Source organism: Chinchilla lanigera, unplaced genomic scaffold (genome assembly GCF_000276665.1).
Source record: "Chinchilla lanigera isolate Chin_1 unplaced genomic scaffold, ChiLan1.0 scaffold00018, whole genome shotgun sequence".
Classification (NCBI taxonomy): Eukaryota; Metazoa; Chordata; class Mammalia; order Rodentia; family Chinchillidae; genus Chinchilla; species Chinchilla lanigera.
The window spans coordinates 23,427,303-23,439,390 of record NW_004955419.1 but is presented as its reverse complement, the minus strand read 5'-3'; positions in this window follow the sequence as shown (position 1 = coordinate 23,439,390).

Here is a 12,088-nt window from a genome sequence, read left to right as displayed (position 1 = left end):
AGAACTGTAAATAATCAGACCTAACTGTCCTAAGAAAAAAACAAGGAATAGAAAGTAAATGAACAAACAAAAGCAAGTCCTTCCAAAAACAACTTACACTCTCTAAAGGCATGTGAGACATGAAAATTCTCCATCAACTCTGGAATAATATTTTATAGTAGCACAAGTTATAAGTTCATATAAGTTTAGGTTTGCTTGAAAGTTTCAAATACTAAAGAATGTGAGGTCCTCTTGTTTCCTTGCCATAGTATAGAAAGCAAAATATAGGTATGTTGGGAGTTAAGAATATTCAGTGAATTAGCCTTGTATATTACACAAATAGCACTGCTATTTACAATGCATGAAGTGTATAAGAAATCACTCAGAAGTGAGTGTACCGTTAGCATCCTTGAACTTACTTCAGCCTTACTGTGAAATATTACTGTTCAAATGAGCAAGTGCTTTAATTTCAGTGAGATGCTAACAGACATAGTGCTGAAAACAGCAATGCATTGTTACGGAGGAAACTTGATTAAAAGTCACATGGAAGAGTAGGGATGAAGTGAAAACCGTGACCTGACCACAGAAGATCTCAGATAATGAAGAATTATCATTTCTTTGTGTGATAAGCTCAATCAGGGTCCTTTTTTCCAGATCTGCATATTAAATTTTTTCATGGTTGACACTGTCTGTAGTTACAAAACCATGTTGCTTCTGCTAATACTGAGTTTCCAGACAGAAGCCATCTGTGTCAACTGATCTTTGTCTGTCATATTAATTGCTGGCACACATTAGAAATCTTGGCTTCCTAATTGGCTGTTGTAAGCTCCACAACTTTTGCTCTAGGCTTTTCCCTTTGATGTGGGCATTCAGGATACCACACTCTGCTTAAATCTCATCCAGGTACAACAACATGAGGAAGAATTAAAGTTGCAAGCAGCATCACTTGATCAATGGGTGCTGATATCAGTAGATGAAATCTTCTCTTCTCCCCAGAAGACCATTTTGTGATTCAGTTGGTGTTGCTTCTTAAAAGACATAGTCTGGCATGAAATATTTACTTGGACATTGCAGTTGTCAGCTGTAGCATAAACTGGCATTAACTCTTGTCTTTTTCACCTTATTCTCCTTGTTTAAAAAGCACCTCGTTACGGTTGCACTTTATAATAAACTGGTAACATGCAAACATTTCTGGTCAGGCTTTGCTGTATGAAGATAGGTTAACAGAGTTGCACCTAAAATCAATGTGAAATTCTCAAGCTATGCATTTTTCTAACGGAACCAAGGAGGCCATTTTTGGTAGGGAGTAGTAGGCAATAACATGATCACCGAGGGGTATTAAATTAATAAATTTGGCCCCTTTGTTTAATCGGAATATAAGGAATTGGGATGTGTAGTGGCTACGATAATAAGTGACGTTGAGATGATGGAAATAATTGCCTGATTTAGTCACCTTGAAAAATCTATTGATTACCTCAAAAAATATATTATACTCAGGTAAACCAATCACCAGTATAAGGAACAGGGAATTCCTGCAAGTGAGAGAGAGGCTCAAAATGACAAGTGACTTCAAATTTTAATAGCGCCAAATCTGTAAACACAAGTCAATGTGGCAAACTTGTAGGGACCTGAGAAAAATAGGATGGAAACATTTAGTTGGATGAACGTGGGAAACTTGAGTCTCTGTATTTCTTTGTAAAACATGCAAGATGAGAGTAGCAGCAATGTTCCTCTAAGCAGAGGAGACTGGACATTCCTTCCTGGAGGTCAGTCATTGAAGTCTCCCGGGGCAGGCGTCTCATCATACAATGCTGATGTTGCTTCATATTTTCTCTCACTACTATATATAGCCTCTAGATTGGTAATGGCTGACCGGTCTCTGAACGGCCTCATTAAGTATCAAAGCAATTATAGGGAACAGAAGGATGTATAGAAAAGTGGATTTTGAGAGTGTGGTCTCCGGGGCCAGAATATAATATTGTGAATGGAAACCTCAACTCTGTCAGGAAAAGGGAGTCTAATCTAATAGTTTGAGCAATGGATACTTAGAGCTTGGGAGCTTTCTGCAAATAAAATAAAATCTCTGAGCTTGGTGTAACTTTGAGGGCAAAATCCTAACTATGAGGAAGTGAGAAAATTAGCATTTAACTTGTCATAGCTGAGAACAAATCAACCAGTCATATTTTCCATTTTTCTCAGGAGATATTTGTTTCATTAAATTACTAAGAAATGCCCTGGAGAAGGGGATATCAAATGTGAACGACTTGATGGGAACTTTCCTCATAGGTCAGGATTGACAATAGAAGAGAGTGCTTTACAACTGGGATTGTTGAGAGGGAATCTACCACGGCTCTTTGACTTCCTACACATCTTACGAAAAGCATTTAGGTAACATGGCATTGACTCAGCCCGCTGCGGAGGAGTACAAAAACCCAAGCATAAAATGCTATCAAAGAACAGTCATTTTGGTCAATGTTGGCTGAAATATCTGAGCTGACGTTTGAGTCAAATAATGTGAAACGTCATTATTTGCATTCATTGGAAAGAGGCATAAGGAGGACAACGAAACGAGAGAATGAAGGGAAGTTGGTGTGCGTTCTCCCTATAATGTTTTCAGTCTAAAGTTGCGCCGTGCTTTGTTTTGTCGCTTTATTCAATCCCTGAGCTTATAATTGGGATCCGTGGGTGTACCATGCAAAAGTATAAATTTACATTAATTTTCTATTTATAATCCCTATTTTAGACCATCATAGGAGGCTATTAACTCTATAACTCATAATTAACAGAATTATAATAACTATATTTGTTTAATGTCTTTTTAGCGTGAGATAGAATAGTAGATAAAATCTTCAACTTTCAATGGAACTTATAGATAGGCATCATTTTTCACATCATAGGGATGAGAAAATTGCAGATCAAAAAAATTCAGTAACTTCAGGTGTTTTTTGTTTTTTTTTTTTTTAAATCACACTATTGTATGCCTTGGAGGCAAATTCAGTTTCTTTAATTCCAAAATATGTGATCTTAGATTATCATTGTATTGCCATTGTCTTATGCCATTTCATGTTAAAACATTATTCTCTTTCTCTTTTATTAAATACAACCTCATGATTGAAAGTGGAAAGAGTAAAGAACACTAAGAAAAGGCCACGATAGATTGTGCATGGCTTAACAACTTATCCATAATATCTGTAGCACTATAGAGTCAAGAATCTCATATAAAAGGGCAATGATATCACAGTAATAACAAATTTATGGAAAAACTCAAGAATGCCATTACAGATATGTATTTCTCATGGGTCATAAAATACTTTTCTGCCTAGAGCAAAGTATTCAATATGCTTTCAAATGTAAGGGGAAATATAGCAACAGGAATACAACTACCAAAAGAAATGGCACCATTTCTGCTATTTTCATGTCTCTGAAGGCTGGAAAGTAGTTGCTAGTTTAGTGATATCTTGTGTCAAGTGGCATTCAGTCAACTGGAAATTGAGTACTCTCTCCATCCAGGCATGGCCTCTGGCCTTGGGAAAAAGTCATTGAATGCCAGCTACATGATCAAAACCATACGGAGATTGGGTTCTCAATCTCCCAATTCGCATACAGTGACACACGACAGGGCAATGTGAATAATTGGGGGTAGTTAATAATATATCTTAATTGTAGATCTGTTTTCTCTCAAATTACTTATGTGAATAAGTAGGAATATTTTTGAAATCTTTTGCATTTTAATAGTAAAAAATCTTTCCATATGTTTGAAAATTAAGTGTCTAGCATAAAAATATGAAAGTGAGAAATAAAACAATTATAAATTATTGTAATATGAATGATTTACAAATTTTGCAAATGTGTATATATACACATTTATATAATACACAGTATACTTATGTAATGTGTATTTATATATTTATGATATATAATGCATATATTCATATATTTATGACATATAATTCATATATTCACATATATTTGTATATAGTATATAATACATATACATATATTCATATATTTATATATCTATATATGTATATGTGCACCCCAATTTACAGATTAATTTGTGCCTTTGTTTGCATTTCTAATATGAATATTTAAGTAAAATTCCATGTACAATTTCATAATAGTTGCCTTATTGGAAAATGTCATGTGAATGTGTTTCCACAGCTATAAATATTTCTCCTTAACATCATGTAAATTATTTATGCTATTATATTATATGGGCAAGTTTTATTGTAAATGTTCAAATTGGTAACTTTTACCATGCTTTTTTCCTGTAAATTTTACTGTGTTATTTAATTAAGGTAAAAGTTTGAGTCCAGTGGTCATATCCCATGGGACACAAATAAAAGTAGTAGATGTAGTTTTTTAATAATATCCGTAGGAGTTGATGAGTACAATAAGCAAACCATACAGACATTGTTCAGTATTTAATAAATAGTGATTTTGTGTTACTTTACACTCTAAACCATCTATCTGTCTATCTGTCATCTTTCCATCTATTATCTATGTATCTATCTATTCATCTATCTACTTATCTATCATCTATCTATATATCTATCTATCTTATTTATCCATCATCTCTCCTTGTGATTAGTAGCTTCCCTACATTTTAAAAATGTTAGCTTGAAATTCTGGAGAATTTAAAATTCAGATAAAGTCTTCTTTCAGACATGCTGTACTATGTTTGATACTGTCAGTGTATAAGAATAGCTGCCTGCTCATTCCTGAGCATCTTTGTCATTTTTCTTGGTTTCTTCATTTTCTGTTATTTTTTCCTTAGAATAAATGAAAAGATATGCTTTTTCATTTAAAATTGCCTGAAAATAAAAATGATACAGGATTTCAGAATACAATGATAGGAATTAACAGTGGCTATTTTATTACATACTGCTATCCTCAACAAAAACGCTCAGTTTATCAGATGTAAGAATGCAAGAATGATCAAACCATTAAAGAGAATAAAAAACAAATGTTGGTATTTTTCTATTGTTCTTCTTATTATTATTGTTATTCTCTTTAAAGCAAAATAAGTTGAAAATGCCTTGAAATAAAAGTATTTTAATTTATTTAGATGCAAAATTATTTCAACAAAATACCAGAAAAACGTTAGGAAAGACAGTATGTTTCATGTAGTCATGCGAGATCATGTAATCTGTATGGTTACTCTTTGCTTAACTTATCGTCTGTTCTCCTTAACAGTATTTCTTTAAAATAAGTGAACAAATTGTTACATTCCTGAATGTGAGCAAATTATTGTGAATATTTTTCCCTGACATCTAATTCTCAGTATTTCAATTTAAAGTCTCAGTGCAAGAAGCACCAAGCAGCTGAACATGGCTATTTTTACTACTGATTTTGTTTTTCATCCTGTTGTCTTCTAAGAAAAATGGCAGTGCTTAACTTGCACATATATTAGAAAACTAGTCTGTGTGAAAAATAAGTATGCTATCATTATGGTCTGCCATAGAAGAAAAAGACAAAAGGTTGGCTGTGTTAGGTTTCCATCACTGTAAGAAAGACCTAGTGTTTTAGGTATTTAAAAGTGTATTTGATTTATTTCACGTAAAGTTATGTTTTCACAGTGTATCCACTAACCTAAAAATGTCTCAAGTTCTTCCTTCTTCATGGCAGAGTAATACTCCACTGTATGTAAAAACCACATTTTCTTTATCGGTTCATCCATTGATGGGCAAATGGGCTGTTTCCAAGCTGTAGCTATTATAAACTGTGCTGCTTTCCTCTTGAGCAGTTTCTTTCCCTTTTATAATATCTATGGTACCTTTTGTATTTTATTGAGTCTTTTAGTTTATTTGTTTTCCCTCTCTTTAAAATAAAAAATATATAAAATTAAAAGATAAGTTGTACTGCTATAAACCTGGGTGTGCATATGTGAGAGTGGTAGGATGCTTCAGAAACATACTTAGAAGGGGGCTGGGGATTTAGCTCAGAGGCACAGCGCCTGCCTGGCAAGTGCAAGGTCATGAGTTCAATTCCTGGTACCGGAAAACAAACAAACAAACAAAAAAAAACAACAAAAAACAAACAAACAAAAAAAGAAATATACTTAGAAGGAGAATAACTGGATCCATTGTGAGAAAACCAAAGGGTAAGTAAGAACCTAAATACAGGATAGATATTCAAAAATAGGAAGAAATTGTGCATCTGGGAAGCAGAACAAGGAAAGGGGAGGGAGAAGAAAAGATAGTGAATAGGGATTAAAAAATAAAAAGAATAGAGGAAAACAATAGAAACAAAGCCTTGTAAATGGAGAGGGGAAGAAGGACTGAAGGGAAAGTGAAGTGAGATGCACCCATTCTTTGCATAACTATTCTGCCACAATAAAGTTTCAAAATTAAATGTTCATTTGTTATCTAAAAACTAAGGGTCATATAGCTTGATTATAAATATCAGTTCAACAAAGAATGCACCACTGTAGCTTCCTGGAGTCAAAAGCAAGATGTACAAGTGACAATATTTTTTGAAAAATGTCAAGTTATTTTAGTATGCTAATTATTTTCTGAGGTTCTTGTAGAAAATATTTGCTATTAACTTGATAAATCAAAGAGTTTACATGAAATAACTATCTGAAAGCTGAAACACAGGAAAACAAAATTTTTTGTAAATATATTACATTCCTACTCTATTTTCTGAATACACATTGAAAACATGATAATGTAAAATCGTTTTACTGTGGGCAAACAAAACTTGCAAATATTTGATTGATATACCATTGGCCTATTCTGTGGTTCTTGAAGAAATGTTTTACACCAGGTGACATCAATTTATAGTATGATTTTTAGCCTCAAACTGATTAGAGGTGAGGCAGTGATACCATTAGCAATTTGGTAAATTTCAATATGTAATTTAGTATGAAGAATTCTACTAATTTTCCAGTCTTCACATGTTTTCCCTCTAAGGCAATAACTGCAACTATTATTTATAATGCTCAGCTTTCTGCTAAATGCTAGCCTGGACAATTTTACATATTACATCAGTTGTATGTATGCTTAAGATTATATTTCAGATGATATTTATTTGACACATAAGATACCTGAAGCATAATGAGTACATGTAATATACACAGAGTTGCAGACCATGTAAAACAAGTAACTCAAATTCCTGACTCTGGAGATCAAGTACTGCATGTACAGGTATGTGCCACAGGCCTGAGCTCTCAGGGCTCTTCTTCATCTGGAACCTATCCAGTTCTACTTTTCACGCAAACAGGTCAAACTATTTCTTTAGCATATGTGCATGACATTTTTCATTGAGATTTTTCCTAGAATATTTAAAAGCAAGCTCTCTGATTATAAACTTCTTTAACTATAGTGTGCTTATCAATCATAAGATTAATTTTTCTTCAGTTTTTAACAATGGATTTGCACGGTTTGGATGTTGCATGTCCCTCTGACACCCATATGTTTGAAAAGCAGGGTTCCCTGGGTGAAACTGCTGAAAGATGTTGGAACCCGTCATGGTGCAGTGTAACCATGTGTGTGGGTCATTGTGGTGCTTAGGTCATTGTGGATGTGTTTAGGTCATTGTGCTGCTCCTTTGAAGGAGATGTAGGACCTTGCCCTCTTCCTCACTGTCTTATCTTTATGTCTCCTGTTATGAAGGTTTTGACTATACCACATGCTCCTTCTGTGCTAAGCTGCGTCACTGTAAGGCCGGAATGATTAGACCAATTGATCATTGACAAAAATTAAGAACCAAAATTAACTTTTTCCTCTTTATTAGCTAATTGTGGCAGATAATTTGTCACATAGAGGGCAAATTAACACAAATATTATTCAGGTATCCTATTGATATTGTAGAAATGATTGACAGATTGGAGAAGCACCTTGGTCTCTTTGAAAGCATCATTTAAAACCAAAGTATTCAGCCACACGTGGTGCTGCGTGCCTGTTTAGCCCAGCACTGGGGCAGCTGAGGCAAGAAGATAGCAAGATAGAGGCCAGCCAGGTAAACATAGCAAGGCTCTTTAAATAAATAAATAAGTAAATAAATAAATAAATAATTTAAAAGAGACAAAACAAAAACTTAGAGTATTCTTTTCATGTGCTGATTCAATATTTCATTCTACAACTTGTTGATACAGAGAAGCACTTTGTCCAACTTTTGAATTTGTAAAGTGTATGATAATAAAATGTTACAGTTAAAGATGATATCTTAGTCCCTTTCCCTTAGTTGGGACAAATTACCAAACCCCGACACTTTCTAGGAGGAGATGGTGCATTACCTCTGGTTCACACTTTTGGTGACTTCAGTCCATGGTCAGCTGGTTCCAAAGCAGAAAAGGCACGACAGAACAGAATGGCCTCAGAAGGCTGCTCACCACATGGCGGCCAGCAAGCAGAGAGAAGAGAAGAGCTGGGCACAAAAATAAACTCTTCTGAGTCATAACCCCAGTGACCCATGTCCTCCAACTAAGATCCACATTAATCCAAATGCTGTCACATTCTAAGGCACTGGGGTTTGACATCCAACATATGCTAGAATTGTGGTAATTTTAGTTATGACTATATTATATAGATTAACTTCAAAACATATTCACTTTAGGTCTACCTGAACAACAGTAGCACTTTTAGTAGTCTTCATCAAAAAATAATGTGAGGATAAAATATTGCTTTAAAAATTATGGTGAGCACATCTAGAAACTTTGTAAAAAATCATAGATATAATAATTCCATAAAATCACTCTGTCTAAGGAACAAAATTTATAATCTTTGGAGACTAATAATTATCAGTCTGAAACATGATTTTGCAATTAACTATCTGTCATTGTCTGGAAGTGAATGATTATTAAATAACCTGAAGTTGGGAAGGAATAGATATTTTACCCTTAATCCTACTGTTTCAACTTCATTGGAGTAAGAAACAGCTATCAGAATACTAAAGCACACTCTTGAGTGTGTCTAGATGGGTCCCAGAGGCATGGCCAGGGGTGTCTCTGGTCCTTCACTCCTTCCTTGCTACTGCTGTTCCCTTCCTCTGCTTCCCAGCCCCCAAGAACTAAATAGCTTTGCTCCACCCATCCTTCTGCCACAATATTTCTGCTTTGGAGCTAGTACACCACAGACTGAACTCCTCTGAACTGTGAGTCAAATGAAACCCTTTCTGCAGTAAATTGTGCTTGTCAGGTACTATGCCTCAGTGCTGAGAGAGCTGATTCATCCAGAAGCTAATAGTTACAATATTGAGATTCTATTGTGTCTAAGTTTTTTGCTACCATGTTTATCAAAATAAAAGTTTATTATGTATCCATGCACACATTTAACTGAGCATAGGAATGGATCATACATTTGTCCTGGCATAAATATTTTACATGGAGGACTTCAACTTTGAATTCAAATATTTATTTCTAAAATAAAAATACTGTTATATGCACCATATTGCTTTCAGAGACTTAGTTACTATATGTGTAAAATGGATAAACCAAGGCTTCAGAAGGCACAGAATTAAAAAAGTTTATTATAAAATCATATGAGACATTACCCAGTGATTTTACATGCCTATTAATTTTTGATGCCATTTCTGGTTGTTTTATATCAATAAATAAATATCTCTCATTAGATAATAATGTGAAATAAAGAAAAAAAATAAAATAAAGAATGCCATACTAGATTTTTATAGAATCATCAATTCTTCCTCCCTGATAATTCTTAAATTGTCAGGAATATGTGAGGAGCATATACATTTTATTTGAAAGACATACAGTAAAATGGGAAGTATTTCTGATGCATTTGAATGTTGATACTGTTAATGAGATGGAAATACAGTTTCAAAACTGAGAATAAAAATCTGAGACATTCTCTTCCTTCACCTACCAAGAAAGTATTTTAAAAATCCAAGTGTAAGAAGTAGAACATAACTTGTTACTACAAACAATATCACAAATGGTTACTGTTATTGTCACATTTGCAGGGTCTTAGTTCAATAAAAATATGTCTGATGGAGACTCCATGAAGAAAATGAGATAGTGGCAACCATATTGCATTGATTTGTTTCTGTTCCAGGGTAGAAAACCCTGTCTCCAAGGTTGATATGGGGGTTTCACATATAGTGGTAGACAAAAGCACATGTTTTAAAAAAAGCACACATCACTAACTAATATCACCAAATTTTTGGCATAGCAACTCTATGAAGCTCTCAAGTAGATAAAAAAGTAGAATATTATGCATTCTGTAAAGAGCTTCATGTCCCTCACAGTTTGTTACCTCTAATTTTAAATATAATTACTTTGCACACTCCCATCATTTCAGGTTAATCTGAGCTGCTTTAAATTCATGCAAATAGAGTCATACATGTATTTTCTTGTATTAGGCTTGTGTAATTCAGTATTAATTTTGAATTTCATTCAAATACATGCAACAGTAGCACTTTGATTTTATTTCTGAGCGTTGTTGCACTGAGTGAATTTATAATGATTTCTTTATTCACCTTACTATTGATGAACATCTGGTTTATACCTTTTTTGTCTATTAGAAAGTTGTTACTGTTAACCTTTCCACTCCTGGCTTCTAGAAAACATATGGTCATATTTTTTATTTATTGAGTGTCTTACTAGCAGTGGATTTTTAAAGTAATATTTTCATATCCTGTCTCTCTCTCTCTCTCTCTCTCTCTCTCTCTCTACTTCATCAGCCAGTCTAGAAGCAATTTGGTTATCAAGTTGGTACAAGAATATATTTTCCCACAACCGTTGAATAGGAGTTCTCAATGCTCTCCAGCATTACAAACAGTCTTTGTGCAGATATTGCTGTATATTTTTTGTGGTTTATAAGAAGAACACTTATTTTTTTGCTCATAAGTCTGTGGCTAAGTTGGTAAAGGCATATGTCAGTCTGGAAAACTAGCTCAGGTTCGCTTCACATGTCTGCATTCCCCTTGGATGGATGTATTTTCTCAAAATGAATCAAAGGATCACAAGAGAAGCAGGAAAGATATTGCAATACCTCCTGCATTTTCCATTCAGAACTAGTACACTGCCACTTTTACCCACATTCTAATGGGAAAAGCAAGTTATGTAAGCAAGTCAAAATAAATTACTTAGAGTAGCTTCTCTACTCTAAGTAAACTATGGCCATTATCACACGATAAAGATTATAAATGTATAATTCTAGTTAAGAAGGAGCAGAAAACAAAGGAGATAGTTTCAATTTACTCAGCATAGTAGAAATATACTGATTTCTTAAAGTTTATGTGGTACTGTATTCACAAGTCTCAATGTTAATTGTTATTACAGATGCTATCTTAATGTTTGCATTTCCGTACACCTAGCAAATATTAGTTTGTGTCACTGTCTGATTATATTATCATTTAGTCACTGATTATGACCAATATTTTTCTACATATAAAACTTTTTCAATTATAGGTTTCCAATGTGTTCTCCTATATAGTTTACTTATGTGCCTTATTAATGATATTTTTGATGTTCTTAGGTATAATATAGTATATATATATATTTTTTATTTATGAATTATTTCTTATTCTGTTGAAGAGCTTCTTCCTATTTAGTCAAGATGTGTTTGCTGTTAAAATATTCATATGTATATCTACAATGCATCTGCAATTAAATTTTGAATATGATGTTAGAAACTCAAATACATTCTTCTTAGATTTGAAATAATAATCCAAATAGCACCATTTTTGATAAACTTCTTTCTTTCCCAGTGAATTGCATTGGAAACTCTTTCAATTCTCAGGGGTCCACATATAAGTAGATATATTTCTGCATTCTCTATTCTACATCATTGCACAAACACCACATTGTCCTAGGTTTGCTTCCTTGATAATAAATCTTCAATCTATTTTCCCCTTATGGTTATCCTGACTCTTCATAGTGTTTTGCCTTTAGATTAAAAAAAAGTAGAATCAGCTTGCCATTGTCCTTGAAAATAACTTTTGGTGATTTGTGATAACAATGAAACTTTAAATCAAATTGGAAGAAATTTGATTGTTAATATTAATTGTTAATATTAAATTTATCTTGTTAATATCAAGCTCATCAATCAATAAAATTAGAAAAATGTAAATATTCTATATCTATGAAAAGCAATTAAAATTTATCAATGACATCTGACACAAAATCAGAAAAATTCAATTATAT